The sequence below is a fragment of the Schistocerca americana genome, chromosome 3 (assembly GCF_021461395.2).
Source record: "Schistocerca americana isolate TAMUIC-IGC-003095 chromosome 3, iqSchAmer2.1, whole genome shotgun sequence".
Taxonomy (NCBI): Eukaryota; Metazoa; Arthropoda; class Insecta; order Orthoptera; family Acrididae; genus Schistocerca; species Schistocerca americana.
The window spans coordinates 834,136,986-834,162,185 of NC_060121.1; positions in this window are offsets into that span (position 1 = coordinate 834,136,986).

Here is a 25,200-nt window from a genome sequence, read left to right on the forward strand (position 1 = left end):
ACATAATCATAACTAACACTTGGTTTAAGAATCATGAAAGAAGGTTGTATACATGGAAGAACCCTGGAGATACTAAAAGGTATCAGATAGATTATATAATGGTAAGACAGAGATTTAGGAACCAGGTTTTAAATTGTAAGACATTTCCAGGGGCAGATGTGGACTCTGACCACAATCTATTGGTTATGACCTGTAGATTAAAACTGAAGAAACTGCAAAAAGGTGGGAATTTAAGGAGATGGGACCTGGATAAACTGAAAGAACCAGAGGTGGTACAGAGATTCAGGGAGAGCATAAGGGAGCAATTGACAGGAATGGGGGAAAGAAATACAGTAGAAGAAGAATGGGTAGCTTTGAGGGATGAAGTAGTGAAGGCAGCAGAGGATCAAGTAGGTAAAAAGACGAGGGCTAGTAGAAATCCTTGGGTAACAGAAGAAATATTGAATTTAATTGATGAAAGGAGAAAATATAAAAATGCAGTAAGTGAAACAGGCAAAAAGGAATACAAACGTCTCAAAAATGAGATCGACAGGAAGTGCAAAATGGCTAAGCAGGGATGGCTAGAGGACAAATGTAAGGATGTAGAGGCCTATCTAACTAGGGGTAATATAGATACCGCCTACAGGAAAATTAAAGAGACCTTTGGAGATAAGAGAACGACTTGTATGAATATCAAGAGCTCAGATGGAAACCCAGTTCTAAGCAAAGAAGGGAAAGCAGAAAGGTGGAAGGAGTATATAGAGGGTCTATACAAGGGCGATGTACTTGAGGACAATATTATGGAAATGGAAGAGGATGTAGATGAAGATGAAATGGGAGATATGATACTGCGTGAAGAGTTTGACAGAGCACTGAAAGACCTGAGTCGAAACAAAGCCCCCGGAGTAGACAATATTCCATTGGAACTACTGACGGCTGTGGGAGAGCCAGTCCTGACAAAACTCTACCATCTGGTGAGGAAGATGTATGAGACAGGCGAAATACCCTCAGACTTCAAGAAGAATATAATAATTCCAATCCCAAAGAAAGCAGGTGTTGACAGATGTGAAAATTACCGAACTATCAGCTTAATAAGTCACAGCTGCAAAATACTAACACGAATTCTTTACAGACGAATGGAAAAACTAGTAGAAGCCAACCTCGGGGAAGATCAGTTTGGATTCCGTAGAAACACTGGAACACGTGAGGCAATACTGACCTTACGACTTATCTTAGAAGAAAGATTAAGGAAAGGCAAACCTACGTTTCTAGCATTTGTAGACTTAGAGAAAGCTTTTGACAATGTTGACTGGAATACTCTCTTTCAAATTCTAAAGGTGGCAGGGGTAAAATACAGGGAGCGAAAGGCTATTTACAATTTGTACAGAAACCAGATGGCAGTTATAAGAGTCGAGGGACATGAAAGGGAAGCAGTGGTTGGGAAGGGAGTAAGACAGGGTTGTAGCCTCTCCCCGATGTTGTTCAATCTGTATATTGAGCAAGCAGTAAAGGAAACAAAAGAAAAATTCGGAGTAGGCATTAAAATTCATGGAGAAGAAATAAAAACTTTGAGGTTCGCCGATGACATTGTAATTCTGTCCGAGACAGCAAAGGACTTGGAAGAGCAGTTGAATGGAATGGACAGTGTCTTGAAAGGAGGGTATAAGATGAACATCAACAAAAGCAAAACAAGGATAATGGAATGTAGCCTAATTAAGTCGGGTGATGCTGAGGGAATTAGATTAGGAAATGAGGCACTTAAAGTAGTAAAGGAGTTTTGCTATTTGGGGAGCAAAATAACTGATAATGGTCGAAGTAGAGAGGATATAAAATGTAGACTGGCAATGGCAAGGAAAGCGTTTCTGAAGAAGAGAAATTTGTTAACATCCAGTATTGATTTAAGTGTCAGGAAGTCATTTCTGAAAGTATTCGTATGGAGTGTAGCCATGTATGGAAGTGAAACATGGACGATAAATAGTTTGGACAAGAAGAGAATAGAAGCTTTCGAAATGTGGTGCTACAGAAGAATGCTGAAGATTAGATGGGTAGATCACATAACTAATGAGGAAGTATTGAATAGGATTGGGGAGAAGAGAAGTTTGTGGCACAACTTGACCAGAAGAAGGGATCGGTTGGTAGGACATGTTCTGAGGCATCAAGGGATCACCAATTTAGTATTATAGGGCAGCGTGGAGGGTAAAAATCGTAGAGGGAGACCAAGAGATGAATACACTAAGCAGATTCAGAAGGATGTAGGTTGCAGTAGGTACTGGGAGATGAAAAAGCTTGCACAGGATAGAGTAGCATGGAGAGCTGCATCAAACCAGTCTCAGGACTGAAGACCACAACAACAAATGTTCCGGTACCCATTTCCCTGTCTGCTTTTCCCATTGTGTCACTTGAATGTCAACGTCATTTCAAATTTCTCAGTAAAATCTAAAATCTCGTCAGTGGAATTCGTCGGACTGGAACAAGATCCTATTGCAAAAATTCCGGTAGTCTTCTCGCGACCGTCGTAATCTCTATCAGCACTCCGAGCAGGCGATTTGTTTCCGTCAACTTAGATAGTTCAAATGGTTTAAAGGCTCTAAGCACTATGGGACTTAACATCTGAGGTCATCAGTCCCCTAGACTTAGAATTACTTAAACCTAACTAACCTAAGGACATCACACACATCCATGCCCGAGGTAGGATTCGAATCTGCGACCGTAGCAGCAGCGCGGTTCAGGACAGAAGCGCCTAGAACCGCTTGGCCACAAGAGCCGGCCAACTTAGGTAGTTCATGAACACAAAAGTCCCGCTTCGTCCCACTTCCGTGTATAAAACCTCGTCCGTTTAGGAGCGCACTCCTTTTTTTCACTCCTGAATTTGTTCCGGAAAGACTTCTCAGCTACTTCAAAGGTAGCTTAATGAGGGGCTCATTACATTTGCCCATCATTCTGGATTGCCCTCATGATGTCTTTCGAGAATTTAATTTTTGCCTCTTCCGACATTCCTCGCACAAAACCGTCTCTACATACAGCAAGAAAATCGACTTGATAGTATTTTCCGACAACTGCAAAGCATTTTGTCATTGCTGAATTAACCCACGGAGCACCTATCACAGTAGTAGCCTGAATTTCTGCTACAGAATTGAATCTTGCCCTCAAGCCTCTAAACTGCTGTTCATGCTGCACAGCATCTTTAGTTAATACAGCCTCTGTTCTTAACCACCTCTCTCTCATATTGTACTATTCTACCTGACAAATTGTTAACCAATTTAGTGGTCACTTTCTCAAGCGTATTTTGACTCCGTATACATTTCTCTACCCCACTACCCAGCTCGTAACCTATCTTTCCCAAATTTTCCTCGAAATCTTCACCCACTGTATCGACTCTGGTATTAATCGGGCAAACTTCTTCATAAATTATGCCTACATCTGCCCTTTTAGATTCTAATTTTCAGTCTATCATATCTTGTGTATTTGATTTAATTTTCTTCCACACAGTTCTTACATTTTCTTCTATACTTGTCTCTAATGAACCAATGTCTCTTGTTACTGAACCTATCTCTGTACCTAATATACCTATTTTAGAATTAAAGTTTTTCAAAATTTCGCTTTACTACACTATTAAATCATTTGGAATTACATCTCCTTTCTTTGATTTCAGACGGTCTGCTCCACTAGAATCGTCACTATCAACGTCACCTCGTTCAGATTTAAGACTAACTAATCCATAACATTATCTGAACCGCACATGCTGGGTTATTGCTTAATTGTTAGAAGTTCCATCACTGATGATGAAGCAGCACGTTCTCACATTTTAACACTATCGGCACAAGTACTTAATTTATTGGTCGTGGTGAATGCTTCTGCTGTATTGCTGCTGCCCGAAGTGTTGATCCTGATGAAGTCGCCACTGGTGTCTCACGTTGGCATGACCGCCTTCGGGGTCCCCGCTGTTGCTCGCCGCTGCAGACTCGAACTCAAGAGCCTCTGCTTAGCCTTCTTGAAGTTCCACGGCGAACTTCACCACCCGTAGATTTTGCTACCGATTCTCACACACGCAGCTGCTGCAAAATATTGTGTTCAGATTCCCACAAAAACTGGCTACCCCTTAGTACATTTGGGACCTGAACAACAGGATATTGTAACGTGTTAAAATACATTTGTAATTCTAAACGGATTGGACTCACATCCCGGGCGACGAAATCCCAATTGAGACTGTTCCTAACGGCTACTGATGAATGGTTACTCTTCCAAACAGCATCCCATACCAGTAAAACCAGTTGCATCCTTACCAGTGGTTACCCGCACTTTAGGTACTTGGGCTATGCACGCGTTTGCTTAAAATGCAGTTATAGGTCGAGCTGCACACGTCCACTTTCATGCCTCATAGTTAATCCGCTGGAAATAATAACCTGTAGCTGTGATTCGGCCGTCTAATTGTCTATGCATTGACTGGACTTACGAGTTAAGAAAATACACAGAAATATAAAATAAAAGTCAAATGAATAATTTAATAAAAAGAGTTATATTCTATCATCTAAAACTGATGTATACCTCTCGAACTATAATGTCCCTTCAGAAGTCAAAATATGGTAGTGGCATTTCACCTCCCAGAGTCAAAGACCTCAACAATTGAATATACCTCGTTACTACAGTCAGATCTGCCTCCTTCCAGCACCCGACATCAAGTGACCAGAATTGCTCCCTTGAGCTCTTCACTCCAAAAGTTCCAACCTCCATTTGACGCCCGTAGTGTTCTGCTACTGTCTGCTTTTCCATTGGGTGAAGGCCATCCCCACCAAAAATAAATCGTTCTTACGCACTGCGAACAAGATTTGACTCATCTTAAGCATTTCTCAGACTAAACTAATATATTACAACAATATTTAAATAAATAAATAAATATTTTAAACATTCTGTCACACAAAGTTCATTCCCAATATTGCAGATAAAGGACTGTTCATAAATACATAAGCTAGTGTTCTTGCATAAGTGCGCTCGCATTAAATGACAACGAATTGTCATTAAATATTACTTAAAAATAATTTATTCCTTTTAGGCAGAAGTGCCTTTTGGTTCTCTTTTCAGTTGTGTTGTTCGCTTACACATGCAGCTGACCACTTTTAAATTAACGTAGTTCTTAGTAGCACCTGCAGTCAACATTTTAACGAAATTCCTCACAAAACAGTAAACTGTACATTAAATAACTACGCAAGTGTAACAATATCTTAGGTATTCATACTGTATTAGTTTGCTGTGTAAGTGTGGAGGATACGATGTTCTGCAAAAAGTTTGCTTAGTAAGGAAGACACAAAAGACGTAATAGCTCAACATATAAAATAGGTACGTATATGTATCTTTCAGAGATTATAGCTATAGTGCAATGTTATAATCTGAGATACCGCATGAAAAGTTTAAAAGTTGTTAATTCAAAGGTTCATTTCGAAATTGAACTTTGACATACCTACTGTGAACTATTTATTTCCGCAGATGTATTCAGATTTTCATCAACATTTGACTGTGAATTATCGTTGAATCTCAAAAAGCTGTAAGAAGCCATCTTTCAGCTTATCTTGGTGCATTGTCTCCTGCGCAAAAGCTATGCGAGCGACAGCCACCCAAATTCCAAGATTTGGTGATTTACTCATATCTGGTGACCGTGCTCATCTCTGCACCCGGGGTGTCCCTATGCCGTGGGCCCACTGGTGCTCAGATTTGCAACAAATCAATCTTACCTCGCACCAATACTGAGCGGCCGATTAGCTCGCCTAAATACGCGTAACGTTACTGCTACAACCGTCAGAAACCTCTGAAAATTGGAACAGGCCCTTCTTCTTCTTCTTCAAAAATATGTCTTGATACAAAAAGAGTCCTCCGTTGCTTCGGCTGCCGCCAAGTCTGGATGGGTAACCTCTGAGAAAAAATGGCATTACCTGGTTTTAAGTCCCAGCAGGTATAAAGTAGCCACAGCCTATCTCAACAGTTGGTAGGAGATCCTTTTCTTGATGTAAGAAGCTTAGTTAGATACGGTCACTCTGAGGTCACAATACTCCAGAGCGCGGCCGTCTCACCCCCATTTCTTCCTGTTTGGTTCTTGGAATGAGGTGGTACACTTGGAAAATGCCAACGTTTATCAAATTCGTCTCAAGTCACTTGCTGCCCAGAGTTTCGTGGCAGTATTTCTCTTCATATCCTTCAATAGAAGGAAGCCTTCAATAGAGCGCCACTGTTTTAAGGTGGCATAAGTTCCTGTATAGGGCAGGTGCGCTTAAGCAGGCTGATGCAAGTTGAAAGCCACTTTCGACATCACTACGTGAAAATAAGACTTCCCTGCCACCTCTCTGTGGGGCCGATGACAGTGTAGTTTGGTCTCTTTAACGCCATCAGTCCATCCGCTCCTCTTTTATTGCATCGATCGAACTCTCTTCAGTGTAATTACCTCTCCATATCCCTGTTTTATCTCGAAATCTTACGCAACCCTATCTGCAGCTCGTCGGTTAAATTTAGCCTCAATAATAATGGCCATTATCCCACACTCTGCGGCTATATCATGAGTGTAGCTCACAGTTAAATCGGTATCCAACAGCAGACACAGTAATTATTAGCAGCAGTATCTTCATCCCCAAGATAGTAGGTAATATTAAAAGTCGACATGACGGGGTTAGTTAATTAATTAGTAACATGATCCACCGATCATTTGAACGATTCATTTTGCGAAATGATATGGAACGAGTCAGCTAACTGGACATGTATATATGATCAGCCTTACCATTAATGTACAGATTATTTTTTATTCCAAGTCATGCAGGTACACATAGGAACTATTTTTTTTTACAGGTTACCAGTTTTTACATAGATATTTGTCCGTGGAATAAAACGATTTTTTCTGGAGAAATGACTTAGACTAGATTTAAAACTTGCTTTGGTACTTGTCAGGCATTGGTTTATTATTGGGCAAATGATCAAAAAATATTGTTACTGCACATTTAATTCCATTCTGAGCCATTGACAGCTTAAATAATAGGTACTAAATGTCACTTTTCGTCTAATGTTGAAGGTACAGACATCACTGTTGTTCTCAATTTATGATGTATTATTTGTGACGAGTCTCATTAGTCAATACATGTATTGTGACGATACACTTGAAATGCTTAACACCTTGAAGAGGTAGCTGCATGATGACTGTGCGTGAACAACGCATGTTATTCTTATTACTCGCTTTTGTGCAATCAGTAGTTTCTTAGTAGTCAGTTACTCCAGAAATTTATTCCATACGCCATTATTGAGCGGAAATATGCAAAATATTTCAGGAGGTTGATTCATTTGTATCCAAAATTTGCAATTATGCGAATAGCAAACGTAGTCAAACCTAATTGTTTGAGAAGTTCAGTCATACGCTTCTTTTAGTTCAAGTTTTCACCAATATTGACACCCATTAGTGTGTTTCGTTGTACTGTACATTGGGACTACTGTTCATGCACTACATCAACTGTCGGTGTGACTATTAGTCGTACAGAACTGAATATAGAGTGTTTTCTAAAAAAAAAGATAGAGTACCTTTTCTGCGAACCACTGAATAGTTCTTTAAAAATATTATTAACAATCTCTTCTATTGCTTTGTCTCCAATGAGATTTATTATAACAACAGCATTATCTGCAAAAAATACTAATTCCACTTGTTGGACGTTGTGTATTGACATATGTAGGGAACTGTACCTGACCCTAAATTGAACCTTATAGGTGTCCCTTTGTGTCTATTCCACAATCACTAAATTTCATGTCCTTCCAACTTTGTTTTTAATTATTCAGCACGAATTTTTGCTTACTGTTTGTTAAGTATAATTCAAACCAGTTTTGTGTGAAGCCATCAGTTCCATAAAACTTAAGTTTTTGCAAGAGTATAACATCATCTACACAATCAAACGCGTTGGAAAGGTCACAAAAGATGCCAGCTTGCTATATTTTATAATTTAAGATTTATAATATTTGGTGAGTGTTTGTGTAAACAGCATTCCCAATCGAACAAACCTTCCGGAATACTAACTGTGCTACACTAAGTTGTTTCTGCTTAAATGCTAGACTACTCTTGGGTACAGCACATTACCTCTTCGAATATTTTGGAAAAAAATATGTGACTAAAAAACAGGACGATAATTATTGAAGTTTTTCAGGTCACCTTTCTTATAAAGAGGTCTAACAATTGCATAATTTAATCTGTCCAGAAAAACTACCTGTGCCATTGATGCTTTATATGTATCACTAGGGAATTAATTTCGTTCACCGCTAACGATGTCTTAGGAAAGCCTGCAAATGTGTCATTCATGACTTAAATAATGAAAAGCAGCACCAGTTACTTACTTTTTCATGTTTAGCACAACGCGTTTCGAGTATTTATTCTATTTTCAAGTGCATTTGTTAACATAAACATCACCAGGACTTTTCATGTAAACAAATGCACTTGAAAATGAGAATAAATTTTCAAAACGCGTTGTGCTATGGACGAAAAAATAAGTTCAAAAAATTTCAAATGTGTGTGAAATCTTATGGGACCTAACTGCTAAGGTCATCAGTCCCTAAGCTTACACACTACTTAACCTAAATTATCCTAAGGACAAACACACACAAACCCATGCCCAAGAAAGGACTCGAACCTCCGCAGGGATCAGCCGCACAGTCCATGACAACAGCGCCCTAGACCGATCGGCTAATCAAAAGCGGCAAAAAAATAAGTAACTGGTGTATATTTTCTATTAATTAAATCATTAAGGACGTCACGTACTAAACCAGAATACCTCAAAGACAAGATTACCTCCGCAACAATTCTCTATCAAGATAAAAATAAATAAATTTTCCATCACAAAGATTTTTGTTAAAAGTCATTCATAACACAAAATTATTACGTTTTAGATTTCTACAGCCAACTCTGTCATAAGTGCTTCCCTTTTGTAGCATGTGAATAACAGAACATAACCACAATTTAAGACATTCATCATTAGTATCTATTTTTTATTCAACTGCACTTGGTATCAGAATAGTGAGGCTCTTAACACAGAAATTAGTTGCTTTTACGGGATGGTTGTTTAAATGCAATAACTATACAGCGTCTTCTCTGGACCAGATAGGATTAGGTGACAATTAAACAAAAATAGATGACAAAGCAGGTAGCAACAGTTTACAACATACTCGTGTTATTAATAAGATATCCATTACTTTAGTAAGAATATGGTAACACTGGCTTAATTTACACTTGTACTGACCTGACTATAGATCTGGTCTACTCCTGAATCGAGTAAACTACGATCACTTTATACTGAGGTGATAAATGTCATGGGATAGCGATATATAGACATATAGAGATGGCTGTGATTCATGTGAAACGGATCGTGTGTGGTTATGGCCGTACGACAGGAAATAACAATCTCTGAACGCTGAACGATAGTTGGAGCAAGACGCATGGAGTGTTCCGTTTCGGAAATCGTCATCGAATTTAATATTCCGAAATCCAGTGTCAAGTGTGTGCCGAGAATACCAGATTTCAGCACTACATCTCACCACGGACAATGCAGTTAATGACCGAAGAAAGCGTTGCTTGCGTAGAGTGTCATCACTTATATCCATGTAACACTGCGTGAAGTAACCGCAGAAATCGATGTGTGCCGTACGATGAACGTATTCGTTAGGTCAATGCGGCGAAATCTGGCGTTAATGGGCTGTAAAAGCAGACAGCCGACGAGAGAGCCTTTGTTAACAGTAAGACGTCGTCTGCACCGCCTCTCCGGGATTCGTCACCATAACGGTTGGACCCTAGACAACTGGAAAACCACGGCCTGGTGAGATTAGTTCGGTTTTAGTTGGTAAGAGCTCTAGGTAATGTTCGAGTAGGCGCAGATTCAGCGAAGACATGGAACCAAGTTGTCAACAAGGCTGTGGTCCAACTGAACGGATTATTGACTAACAACCGCTATGTTCGGCTACCAGATGACGACCATTTCCATACGATCATGGACTTCATGTTTCCAACCATACTTGATGTTTCCAAACATGTCACGGGGCCACAGTTGTTCACTATTGGTTTGAAGACCATTCTGGGCGTTTCGAGGTACGTAGTTGGCCACACATATCGCCCGACATGAATCCCATCATAAATTTATGAACATAAACGAGAGATCTGTTCGTGCACAAAATCTAGCACTGGCAACACTTTCGTAATTATGGTTGGTATGGAGGCTGCATGGCTCAATATTTCTGCAGGAGACTTCCACCGACTTGTTGAATCCATGCCGCATCGAGTTGCTGCACTATACAAAATTGTTAAGGCTTTCGTGGCCACTTGTTGACAAACTGCCTATTGGCTTCTGTCTCGGGTTCTTCGGCCGACGTTCATCTAATGATTTTTCTGACATTTCGCGAGAGCGAGTGGCTGGCATTGTCAAAGCTTCACCCTCCATTGCCGGTGGTGAACTGGAGCCGAGCTCGCGGCCGCAGACCATATGTACCTGGCGCGCCACCGTCCGAGGGCTTCTCCGTGGTCATTTCCGGTGCGGTTCTCCTCTTGCTACCTGCGACGGTCGTTCGCTGCAGTACGGGAAGCCAGGATCCGTTTACCTTAATGCTTTCCTCTTTGTTGTTGAAACTGTTCGCGTGTTTTTGTATTTCTACAGCTTCTCTAAACAAGCGCGTGTGATAGTGCTTCTCTACAGCCAGAACTTCCATGTCGGCGAATTTTATTACTTGGTCGGTCTCATTCAGTGCGTGCTCTGCCACGGCCGATTTCTCCACCTGCCTCAACCTGCAATGTCGCTTATGCTCTTTGATTCTGGTGTTAATTGATCGTCCAGTCATTCCGACATGAACTTTTCCGCATGTGCATAGTATACGGTATATTCCCGACATTGCAAGTGGGTCTCTTTTCTCCTTCGCCGATCTAAGACACTCTTTGATCTTCCTTGTCGGTTTGAAATTCGTCTTTAGGCCATGTTTGCGCAATATACGGCCGATTCTGTCCGTCACTCTGGGAATGTATGGCAGAAAGGCCGTACCCGACATTTCTTTTCTGGTTCCTTACTTCGCCGAGTGTTTGGCTCTGTTACACTTCTAATGTAATTTGTGGAGTACCCATTGCTCCTCAGAACAGTTTACAGGTGTTGCATTTATCGTTTGAGAATTCATAAACCGACCACGGCATAACAGCCCGGATAATTATAATGGACAAGATCGACAGCATCACTCACAGGAGCATGCAGAACGAACTCGAGCGCTGCACCGAGCGGCAGAAGAAAAAGTTTGAAAGATGCCGGAAGCAGACCGACAAGGCGATTCCCGACATGTCACAGACAGTGGTCAACCTCACTGAACGACAATTGACCGAAGAGGAAGTGTCTGTTCTTCAAGAAGGAGGGAATTTCGTTATAGTCCCGAGAACTATACCTATGGAGGACATCATTGCCAACACCGAAGCAGCCATTCGGACCCTTCCTTGCGAAAGGGCAGAGGAAATACGCACTGAAACAGCCAGGATACTGCGCCGAGCAAAACCACCAGCTTGCAACCTGAAGAAAGAAGAGGTACAAGCCATTAAGAATCTCAACGCCGACAAGAGTATATTGGTACTGCCTGCCTATAAGAGGAATGCGACCGTCGTAATGAAGACCGAAGATTATGAGCAAAAGATCCGAGACCTATTAGATCCGGCGACGTACCGAAAACTAAGTGCAGATTAGACGCAGCGTATCACTCGGAATACGAATCAATTAATCAAGGCGTCTTCTCTGCCGTGGGACATACAGAGAAACCTAGAGAAACCAGAGAAACAGAGAAGCCCTACCACCTCTGCTGTATGGATTACCCAAGATCCATAAGAACAACGTTCCACTGAGACCGAACGTTAGCGCTCCTGGCTCACCAACGTATAAACTGGCAAAACACTTGGCCTCTCTGCTCCAGCCACACGTGGGGAAGACCGACACATACATTAAGGACTCAGGACATTTCATTGAGAAGCTGAGGGAACTGAAACTTGCACCAAACGACATACTGGTCAGCTTTGATTTTGTTTCGTTATTTACGAAACTGGCACTCAGTGACGCTCGGGAGCACATCGGTTCCATGTTCCCGCAAGACATCAAAAAGCTCTTCCATGCATGTCTCACCACGAGCTATTTCACGTGGAATGGTGATTTCTAGGAACAGCTGGAAGGCGTCGCCATGGGTAGTCCTCTCAGTCCCGTGGTGGCCAACTTCTTCATGGAACAATTCGAAGCACAGGCACTGGACTCGGCGACTTGCAAACCCAAGGTGTGGTACAGGTACGTCGATGATACTTTCGTGGTGTGGAGCCATGGTGAAAAACAGCTCGGTGACTTCCTAAGGCACTTGAACAGCTTCCATGCCAACATAACATTTAACATGGAAGTAGAAAAAGACAAAAAACTGCCATTTCTAGATGTGCTGGTCATAAGGGACGGCGAAAACCTGGGACACAGCGTGTATCGAAAACCGACCCACACGGACCAATACCTGCACAAACTGTCAAACCACCACCCGAGCCAGAAAAGAGGCATGATTAGTACGCTCGTAACGAGAGCAGGACGAATATGTGAGCCGCAACACCTCAAACGAGAAATGCAACACCTGGAAACTGTTCTGGGGAGCAATGGGTACTCCACAAATTACATTAGAATTGTAACAGAGCCAAACACTCGCCGAAGTAAGGAACCAGAAAAAGAAATGTCGGGTACGGCCTTTCTGCCATACATTCCCAGACTGACGGACAGAATCGGCCGTATATTGCGCAAAGAGTGTCTTAGATCGGCGAAGGAGAAAAGAGACCCACTTGCAATGTCGGGAATATACCGTATACCATGCACATGAGGAAAAGTTTATGTCGGAATGACTGGACGATCAATTAACACCAGAATCAAAGAGCATAAGCGACATTGCAGGTTGGGACAGGTGGAGAAATCGGCCGTGGCAGAGCACGCACTGAATGAGACCGACCACGTAATAAAATTCGCCGACACGGAAGTTCTGGCTGTGGAGGAGCACTATCACACGCGCTTGTTTAGAGAAGCTGTAGAAATACAAAAACACGCGAACAGTTTCAACAAGAAAGAGGAAAGCCTTAAGGTAAACGGATCCTGGCTTCCCGTACTGCCGCGAACTACCGTCGCAGGTAGCAAGAGGAGAACCCACCGGAAATGACCGCGGAGAAGCCCTCGGACGTTGGCGCGCAAGGTACATATAGTCTGCGGCCGCGAGCTCGGCTCCAGTTCACCATCGGCAATGGAGGGTGAAGCTTTGACAATGCCAGCCACTCGTGCTGGCGGAACGTCAGAAAAATCATTAGATGATGTAACCTCCCCACACGTAATTTTAATTAAATGAAAATTTGATATGGAGCCAAGTGTAACCTCCCCGAAAAAATCTATGAATGTTGAATGATTGTGGAGCCATGCGTAAACTCCCTATTTATCGACACCGCTTCGTGCAATGCTGGCGTATATATATATATATATATATATATATATATATATATATATATATATATATATATATATATTCTTTGAAGGAATGCTTAGGAAAAATTCTTTAAATTGAAATGAATGCTTTTTCTTGAAAAGAGTGGAAAAATTCTTTAAATTGAAATGATTACTTTTCTTTAAAAGATTTACTTTATAAAGAAATTATTATTGAGGCATTTTTTCTGAACAAATTAAATTAAAATTAATATATACTATTAAATATGCGCAAGGCTGCTTCTTTACCTTCTACAACAATACACATCCTCCAGAGTGCTGACCAGAGTCGCGACCAGAGCACACAGCCGACGCATGCCGACTCCCTACTACCGTATCCGACTGACTACTACTGCAGACAGACTCCGACTGACTTCTACTGTCGACTCACGCAGACACGCGACAAGCAACAACTAACAATAAACCACTCTCTGGTCAGAGATTCAGTCATGCCTCGCCCATCACCGGCGAAGCATACACCTTACATAACCCTCCACTGGGGGGGCAAAAATTTGGCAGTGATGGTGAGTCAATTGGACTTGCCATAAGCAACAAATTTTTCTTAATTAACTAACTTTACAATCACAGAATATATACATATATATGGGTGCAGAACATGAAATCAAATATAGTGCACACGCACTGGCACAATGAATACAAAACATATTAACAAATGGCAAAAGTGCACACGCACTATAGTTCAGAAGATATCAGCAAATCACAAAATGTATAAGCAATGAATACAAATCATATTAACAAAATGACGAAAGTGCACACGCACTGTAATACAGAACATATCTGGGAATCACAAAAAAAATGTATACCTAATGACTACAAATGGCATAAAGTGCACACGCACTGTAAAACTCTCTAATCTTTTATAACAAATAAACATATCAAGGAGTGAAATAAAGCGCACATGCACTATAGAAGTCTTTAGTATTTTTAGGACAACTGATCTTGTTAACAAATGAAATGAAGTGCACACGCACTGTATATATTTTTATCATTTTACAAGAATTAGGAGAGGAATGGGAAGGATTGCGTCATGGTTGTAGCACTTTAGTTTGCACGCAGCTGCACTGAAAGTCTATATCTTTCTACAGAAGCACAACACCAAGTGAGACAATCTGAAGCTCTTTTTCTTGAAGTATTAATCAGTGTAGCCAAGACACTGAAATGTCGTAATAATATTCCATGCTATCATTTTGGTAGTACACTAGGTACACCAAACACTGGGACCATAATAACATCTCCATCGCTCAAGGTGGTGGACAGCATGTCGTGTCAACAGCATGTTCTTGTAGAGTAGACCAACGTAGAATTAGTGCAAAAACCAAATATAGTGCTCCATGATCATGAGGATAGACAGTACAAATGGATATTGCAGTAATTTCTGGTAATTATGTCAGAAGGTGAAGGACATTAAGTCACATAGTAGTCTTCATTGAGAATTACACTAGTCTAAAAACTGAGTTGAGTAATTGGTGGCACTCATCGCCCAGTTACTGTACATTTCTGTACCATGTATGTAGTATTACAGGATAATGTTCATAAAATTAACTGAATATAGTAATTATTGGCACTCATTACCCAGTTACAAACCATCAGAAGTCATCATTCAAAACAGAAGCTAATGAATGGCATAGTATTAACGTAATTCACTTTATTATAGTAATCATTGGCATCATAAGTAACCTTATTACAATAAACAGTGGCATTAATTGGCCAGCTACAAACCATTTTTTTTGTATTTTTCAGAAGTCATTATTCAAAATGAGTTAATTATTGACGTACCATTTATACATAATTAATTTAATTATAGTAATCATTGGCATCATAGGTCGTCTTATTACAATAATCAATGGCCTTCATTGGCCAGTTACAAAGCATCTTTTTTTGTATTTTTCAGAAGTCATTATTGAAGTGACATACTATTCAGAGCTGATCAGTATTATTCAGAACTCTCTTAAACTAGTAGCATTATTTGGGACTGGTAATTACTTTGTTTGCTTTTGAGTTATTGCTGCAAATGAAGATGTGTAACGTCATTCGTCATGAATCAGCTGTAGCAAGGTTATGAAACGGGAAGGGTATATGTGGTCACATTCATAAACGACATAGGTTTAATAAACAACTATTTGTACCACATTAATTTCATGAATAATTTCTCCTGCAAAATATACAAAATGGATTATGAAACTGAAAGAAGAAATGCATATTATGCTGAAAAATAGTGAACTTCGAATTAACAGGTAGTGAAATGTATATAAAAATATATATGTTCTCTAGCTGTCCTTTCCAAAACCTTCAGTCATCATACCATACGATATAACACATACTGTCAAAACTAACTGCAACAAATACTTAAATAACTACATAGCATCTCTTAACTAACAGCAAATATATAAACTTCATCATTATTTTCATCTGCAAAGAAAAACTTCATTATCCATACCACCATAACTCCATTATTATCATCACCTGTAAAGAAAAACTTCATTATCCATACTAGCATATTCTTCATCATTATTCATCACCATTCATTATCATCTGCAAAAGTGTCACTTCATTATTCATTATACAACTATTCCTTATTTCTATCATATTTTTTCACTAAAACTAAGATGTGTAGTTCTGTCTGACAGCCTGCATCAATCGCCTCGTATTCTGAAAGAAAAAATTAGTTAAGACAGCTATTTTACGATGTGTATAGCATAGTCTTGTTAATGCTTGTTAATTCTGATCCATTTACTCTTCATCACGAGGTATTACATTCTCTTTCGTTCATTCCGAAGGTGAAATTCTCAATTCTGTTTAATTTATTTCGTTTACACGTTATTTCTTTCTGAAAATGATGAACAAAGATTAATGTCTTGCATTTAATTCATATATCCGTTCGATAAAACCTGGTTTATAGTAACATAATTGAACATACAGCAAAGCATGACAGAAAACGTAATACACTCCTGGAAATTGAAATAAGAACACCGTGAATTCATTGTCCCAGGAAGGGGAAACTTTATTGACACATTCCTGGGGTCAAATACATCACATGATCACACTGACAGACCCACGAGCACATAGACACAGGCAACAGAGCATGCACAATGTCGGCACTAGTACAGTGTATATCCACCTTTCGCAGCAATGCAGACTGCTATTCTCCCATGGAGACGATCGTAGAGATGCTGGATGTAGTCCTGTGGAACGGCTTGCCATGCCATTTCCACCTGGCGACTCAGTTGGACCAGCGTTCGTGCTGGACGTGCAGACCGCGTGAGACGACGCTTCGTCCAGTCCCAAACATGCTCAATGGGGGACAGATCCGGAGATCTTGCTGGCCAGGGTAGTTGACTTACACCTTCTAGAGCACGTTGGGTGGCACGGGATACATGCGGACGTGCATTGTCCTGTTGGAACAGCAAGTTCCCTTGCCGGTCTAGGAATGGTAGAACGATGGGTTCAATGACGGTTTGGATGTACTGGGCACTATTCAGTGTCCCCTCGACGATCACCAGTGGTGTACAGCCAGTGTAGGAGATCGCTCCCCACACCATGATGCCGGGTGTTGGCCCTATGTGCCTCGGTCGTATGCAGTCCTGATTGTGGCGCTCACCTGCACGGCGCCAAACACGCATACGACCATCATTGGCACCAAGGCAGAAGCGACTCTCATCGCTGAAGACGACACGTCTCCATTCGTCCCTCCATTCACGCCTGTCGCGACACCACTGGAGGCGGGCTGCACGATGTTGGGGCGTGAGCGGAAGACGGCCTAACGGTGTGCGGGACCGTAGCCCAGCTTCATGGAGACGGTTGCGAATGGTCCTCGCCGATACCCCAGGAGCAACAGTGTCCCTAATTGGCTGGGAAGTGGCGGTGCGGTCCGCTACGGCACTGCGTAGGATCCTACGGTCTTGGCGTGCATCCGTGCGTCGCTGCGGTCCGGTCCCAGGTCGACGGGCACGTGCGCCTTCCGCCGACCACTGGCGACAACATCGATGTACTGTGGAGACCTCACGCCCCACGTGTTGAGCAATTCGGCGGTACGTCCACCCGGCCTCCTGCATGCCCACTATACGCCCTCGCTCAAAGTCCGTCAACTGCACATACGGTTCAAGTCCACGCTGTCGCGGCATGCTACCAGTGTTAAAGACTGCAATGGAGCTCCGTATGCCACGGCAAACTGGCTGACACTGACGGCGGCGGTGCACAAATGCTGCGTAGCTAGCGCCATTCGACGGCCAACACCGCGGTTCCTGGTGTGTCCGCTGTGCCGTGCGTGTGATCATTGCTTGTACAGCCCTCTCGCAGTGTCCGGAGCAAGTATGGTGGGTCTGACACACCGGTGTCAATGTGTTCTTTTTTCCATTTCCACGAGTGTATGTCAAAAACATTGACAGTGTTCAGAAGCAAAAATGTACACAGTGTATCACAATGTAGCAGCAAAAAGAAATGTAAAATAGTCACGATGTTTAGCTATCATAAGGCAAAATGTTAAAGTCAACTGGTGTTTGTTATATCTTAAATATTTCATAGTACATACAAACAAAACAGGAAAACAATCATACATACATAAAAAATGGAGAATATGCACGGTCTAGGGTGTATAAAGACAACGAAAGCGACCTGCTAACCTTACCTTGCCGAGCACTTGCCAAGAAAAAAATGCGATAAGCATCAGTAGGGTGTATAAAGACAACGAAAGCGACCTGCTAACCTTACCTTGCCGAGCACTTGCCAAGAAAAAAATGCGATAAGCATCAGTAAGTGTTCATGTGAATATAATTGCATAAGTGGTCATAAAAAATTAGTAAATGGCATTACAGTGTGATAAATCATAAAGTATTTTCATTCAATAAAAGGTTTGATGTTTGATATGTGGTGGTTCCCTTTGGTTTTTCTGGTTCTCAAAGTTTCGACGTGTATTACCTTGGGGTGAGGAATGCTGCGAATCCGATATGGACCTGCGTATAGAAGTTCAAATTTACTGCATCTACTCTTTCCTTTGTTGGATAAATAGTGTGTACGTAGTAATATCTTCTGTCCAATGTGAAACTCACGGCGTGTACAAACCTCTTTTTGCTGCCTTCTCCGGAGCTCTGCGGCACGTTTGATGTTGTTCAGCGCAATGTCAATTATTTCATGGTGTCGTAGTCGACGAGATGTAGGAATGTTACTAATTCTTTAATGCTGTTAGGTGGTTCAACATTTTTCATTATAACAGACGGAGATAGCATAGTAGATTCATTCGGTATGGAATTATTTACATCTTGGAATGAGAGTTTGTGTGTGTCCCAATCAATATATTTTTTATGGCAGTAAATTCTATACAGTTTACCAATTTCTTTCATTAATCGTTCACAGGGGTTCGAAGAAGCATGGCACCTGGATATATATATCGCAGAAATGTTTCTAGCTCGTAACATACGTGTCCATATAGCAGATCGAAACTGTGATCCATTGTCGGAAATTACTTTCAACACATGCCCTACATGAAATAAAAAATGTTTTACAAATGCTTTCGAAACAGTTTTAGCAGTAGCTTTGCGTAACGGAATGAAGGTAACATATTTTGAAGTGAGTTCAACAGCGACAAAGATGTAACAAAAACCTCTATTAGTTCTGGGAATCGGACCAAAAATGTCTACAGCGGCCATGTGTTTCAATTTAACAGGTACAATGGGATGTAATGGAAGAATATGTGAAGTTGTGTCTGACTTAGCTTTCTGGCAGATTTTACCTGACGCTAAAACTCGTCGAATACGTTTCTCCCTGTTGGTGAAATAACAGTTCTGTCTCGAAACAGAATGTCATTGCGTACAGTGTAATGGTTTCTAATGGTAACATTATTCCTATCTTGCCAAAGGTGTTTAATCTCTTTCCACACGTTGTCTTTACTCTGCTCTTGTGCTATGTCTTGTAATGACGACGAAATAAAATTTTCAAATGCAACTTGTTGAATGTACATGACGCTGAAATTTGCTTTGCAGAAGTTGGTTGCGATGCCTTGGTGTTTGTTGCTGAGAGAACGAGATAGTGCGTCTGCTACAATATTTTGTGTGCCGGGAATGTGAACAATTGTAAAATTAAATTCCTGTAAATAAAGTTTCCATCTACTTAATCTGTCGTGTGTAAATTTAGCCGAAAGTAAAAATTGTATCGCTCTGTGGTCTGTGAAAACTGTAGTGTGTCTTCCATAAAGAAAATGCCTAAATCTGGTAAAAGCCCATACAGCACATAATGTTTCAAGTTCTGTAACAGAATAATTACGTTCAGCAGGTGACAGAATGCGACTTGCAAAAGCGATGTTTTTAATTACTGTGCAACCATCTTCTTCAATTTCCTGAAAAATATGTACGCCTAAAGCGGTGTTAGAACTGTCGGTGACAATAGAAAAATTCCTGGTAAGATCTGGGTGTGATAAAAGTGGTGCATTCAACAAAGCTTGTTTCAGGTTCACGAATTCAGAATGTGCTTGCTTATCCCAGGACCAAATAGTGTTTTTACCCGTCAATTGACATAATCTAGGGGTGTCTAAAACAGAGTAATGAATAAATTTACGAAAAAAGTTAATTAAACACAAAAAGCTGCGTAGTTGTTTCTTCGTCGTAGGAACAGTAATGTCACGTAAAGCCTGAAGATTTTCCGGGTCAGGCGTAATGCCCTTTGCTGAAATTACATGTCCAAGAAATTTTATAGAAGTTTTACCAAAGTGCGATTTACTGAGATTAACTGTGAGTCCTTGTGCACGAAAAGTTTGCAACAGTTGTTCAAGAATCAGATTGTGTTCAGACCAGTTATCTTCTGCAATAAGAATGTCGTCTACATACGTTGTGATTCTGTCTTTAAGTTCCGTCGGAAGTATTGTATTTAAACCGCGAATAAATGCTGCTGAAGAAATAGTTAAACCGAATGGTAATTTACGAAATTGATAAGTCACCAAAACAGAGAAATGCTGTGTACTTTCTGCAGTTCGGATGGAGTGGAATTTGCCAAAATCCCGATTTCAAATCTAATGTAGAATAAATTGCAGTACCATGAAATTTCTGTAGAAGTTCTTCTAGTGTCTGTGGGCGATCTGTTTCATTAATAATAAAGTCATTGATGTGACGCGAATCAAGTACGAGGCGAAGTGAGTCATCCTTTTTCTTAACAATATGGAGTGGGTTTATGTACGGACTAACTGCCGGTTCAATGATTCCTTGGTCAAGCATAGCTTGCAGTTCTTTCTTAACTTGTTCTCTGTGGATATATGGAATTGGATAATGCTTGGCTTTAAATGTGTCGTGCTGTTTAACTTGAAATTCATACATAAAACCGGACATAGTACCAGGAACGTTGTCAAAAACTGGAGCTTGCTGTAAAAGAATTTTGTGTAGTTGCGTGCGTTCGTCGTCTGTATTTGCACTGCTCTGTTTAACTTTATCAGAAATCATCTGTATAACGTCATAGTCGGCTTCGTCTGGAGTATTATAGTTGTGTACGTACGTATCTGTGAACAATGTGGAATTACAGTCTATGTTACGTGATGCGGAAATGACCTCCGTACGATTAATTGTTTGCTCTTCTGCAGATAAAGAGTGCTGAAATTCTAAAGCTAGTTGTACATTTTCATGCTTCAACATTAAATAGGAATTTTGAAAGTCAATAATCGCATCGTGTTGTACCAGAAAATTCGTACCTAAAATAATGTCTGCGTCAATAACGGAACAATCCAAACATTTGAGTGAAATGTATGACCTGCAGTACAAAATTATAAATGTGTCTGTCATTTTACGACTACTCCTTTACTCGATACTGCTCCTTTCACTTTCGTTTTGCCTAATGGTAACGTAGGATAGGTATTCTCTTTGTTACACTCGTTGAAAGTTTCTTCATTTATAACTGACATAGGTGATCCAGAATCGATAACTGCTGAAAATTTCGATGATCCAATTTTAAATTCGATACAGGGTGTGAAATGGTTTTTTGAATAACTGGTCTTTTCTGCAAAAGAGTGTCTCGGATGTCGTCAAAAGTAATAACATTTTCGTGAACAAGATTCGGCGTATCTGAAGTATTGCTTACCTTGCTGGAAGATGCTACCTGCACTGTATCTAGTCAAATTCTATCTGACGTGTTATTATTTTCAGGAGGATTCTGTGCCATTTCGACTATTTGAACTGTTCTGTTATTTCTTCCTGACGTATTACGTTCTGGATGATACCTACTGTCTGGTTCATTCATGATAATATGTTGTTGCGGATGATTTTGCTGCTGATAACATCGACTGTTATTAAATGTACGCTGAAAATTGTGCTCATTACTTTTAAGTCTGTCATGATAGTCATTGCTATACGGTGCATTGCGATAGGAATTGAAATAGTGTGTTTTCAGTACGTACTGGTTTCGTTGTTGCTGAGCATTACTATTTGTTGGGGGCGACGCTATACGCGTACGCGGCGAAACATTAAAGCTTGGTTGACGTTGCGCATTACATTGTTGGTTAGGTATGCTAACCGGTTGGTTTTGTTGCTGTTGTTGGGAAAAACGTCTATTGTTACCAAAATGTGGTTCCTCTTGCTGATAATTTTGTCGATACTGATAATTAAAATTTTGGCTGTTATTAAAGCTCTGGTAGTTTACGTTCCTGAAGTGTCTATTAGCTTTGCTATTGAAATTGCGTGGCTGATCGTAATTGCTGTATGTTTGTTGACCTTGGTTATTATATGAAAAATTTTTGTTTATAAAGGAATAATCCGATTGCAGCACTTCCAAAAACTGAAACAGATCTCTGAATGCCGAAATATTTTCTTTCTGTTGACCCATTAAAAAAAAATGGCTCTAAGCACTATGGGACTCAACTGCTGAGGTCATTAGTCCCATAGAACTTAGAACTAGTTAAACCTAACTAACCTAAGGACATCACCAACATCCATGCCCAAGGCAGGATTCGAACCTGCGACCATAGCGGTCTTGCGGTTCCAGACTCCAGCGCCTTTAACCGCACGGCCACTTCGGCCGGCTGACCCATTAAAAGTGACACTCTTAATGACCGCGGTAATTTAGAAATACATAATTGAATAAGTGCAGATTCACTGTATGGTTCACTTAAGTACTGGTTTTGTTGGACCATGTGCTCAAAAAATTGCGTGACACAGAAAATTTGATTTCTCATAATTTGGTAAACTAATTAGTTGATCCTTAATTCCGCGCTGTGTCGTCTTCGACAATAGCATTGTCTCGCGATCGGTCTCATACGAGTTGCCGGTTCGCCTTCCAAAAAACTGCAAATAAATTCAAGTTTGTGCGGTGCGTTACAGGCCTGGTAGGTGGAAAAGCAAAACTAAATTGTTGTATCCAATCCAAGGGATGGATCTGTGTTCTGTCATTTTTAAATACTTTAAATTTTTTTCACTGATAGAAAATGTTTGTAACCAAAATAATCGTCTCTGTACGTCTGAACAGGTTCACGATTGTTTGAGAATATATTTGTCTGTAACTGTTCGGAATCTAAGTCACGTACTCTCTGTAAATTACCCAAATTATACTGGCTGTGTGATTGTGAGAAATGTTCGGAATGTGCCGTATGCTGTGACGTGTTATTAACTGGAATATATTTTATCTCTGTCACTTCTTGCTTTAAAGTAGACAATTTTCTACGTAATGTATTATTAGACGAATCCATCTCACTGATTCTCTGTTGTAGATTTTGGAATTCAGGTGTTTGATTAAACGAAATCGGTGAAGTATTGTCTGATTTGCTATCATTATTACTTTCAATAACGTCAATACAACTGGCCAATTCATCATATTTTCCAGTCAGTAGTTTTATCTGATCATCGTTTTTAGTGTCAGAAACATTAATTTGTTTTTGTATTTTACGTGTGGTTTCGTTCAGTTTTTTAACGTCAGCTTTGATGTCATCGGAATCCTGTGTTAGTTCTAATTGTTCGAGTCTGTCTGTCACTGTCTGAATATCTACTGTGTGTGTATCTGTTTTTGATTTAAGACCAGAAATTTCATCACGCAATTCGGTGTTCAACTGTTTGATGGTATCAATTTCGTCCGATACTGTAGCAATATTGTTGTCCACGTATGTTTTTGCTTTCGCAAACAATTTACGTTTATCTACCTGGTTCTGTGCGGTAATTGTTTCCATAACTTGTCGCTTTACCTTATTTTGTTCCTGTATAAATTTACGGAAACGGGTTTCACTGTTTTCTAGGTGGTGATTAAAGCGTTCGTCAATTTGGCTGTTCTGTTGGTCGAATTTCGCGTCTACTTTTGCATCCAGTGTGCGCGAAAGTTCTGCTGTCATTAATTTAAACTCGTCGCGTAACAGTGTTGCTTTTTTTAGAGCATTGTTTGCCGAATGCACTAATTTCGTCTCTAAGTGATTCTGTTGCAGCTGTTTGCATATCCCTTAATTCTTGAGCAACAGATCTAATTTCTTCACTATTTTTCCTAGCACAAGCCTCAATTTCCTCACATAATTGTTCTTTAGTATCATGACACTGCGCGGCAACGGCTGTAATCTGTTCACTAAGCTGTCTGGAATTATTGTCTAATTTTTCATTCAACTGTTGGGAATTGTTGTCTAGTTTTTCATTAATTTGTTGTTTGAGACTTTCACTAAGTTGTTTGTGGTTGTTGTCTTGTCTTTCATTCTGTTGTATGGAATTTTCATTAAATTGTTTGTTCAGTTCACTACATTGTTGTTTGAGATTTTCATTTTGTTCCTTCTTAAACTGTGGCAATACTGCCATAATTTGATCCAAGCCAAAAATATCTACTGCATTCTCTGTGCTGTGTGATGGTGTATATGCATTTGTCACATTTTCAGTAACCATTTGCTCATTCTGTAATTTTTGAAGAGGTTTGCCGATCGGATGTGCACTGTTGGTCACCACACCGGAATTAAATAAATTTGTCGTACTCCGATTACACTGTTCATTTTCATTAGAAAAATTTGTTTGTTCATTACTTAAATTTTGCAAACCGGGTGTGTCAAGCTGGGCAGCGTTCATTGTAACAGAACGTCCCGCGTCATCAATTGTCGTCAAATTAACAGCGGACACAATTGAATTCGTTTGTTCATCATTAGCAATAAAATCATTGCCGGGGATCAGTACGCACTGATTGTCTGTAAATGGGGAACTGTCATTATTACACTGCGTGTCGCAAGTACTATCGGTCAAATTATTCATATCGGCTATTTCACTCATTGTACATCGCGATGTACTGTTAACAGTTTTTCGCGGCATTTTTACACAAATCAAAATTATTTACAAATGAAACAAAGACAATGCAAAATGCAACAAACACTATTACAACAAAGAGCAACAAATTGCCGATGATCTGTGGAAGAAAGAGTGACGAATTAGTAAATGCGTTGCGCCAAATGCAAACTACGTTTAAGCAAATAAGAGCAGATATATGACTACTTCTCAGAAGATTCACAAAGAAATACGATCCTGGTCCGGATGTCGCCAAGTGTAACGTCCCCACACGTAATTTTAATTCAATGAAAATTTGAAATGGAGCCAAGTGTAACCTCCCCGCAAAAATCTGTGAATGTTAAATGGTTATGGAGCCATGCGTAAACTCCCCACACAAAAAAATTAATGAATGAAAATTGTCCATGAACCACACAATAATATTAATTGAATAATGAACCATGAACCAAATGGAACCTCTCAACAGAAATAATAATATCTGGTAAATTTTA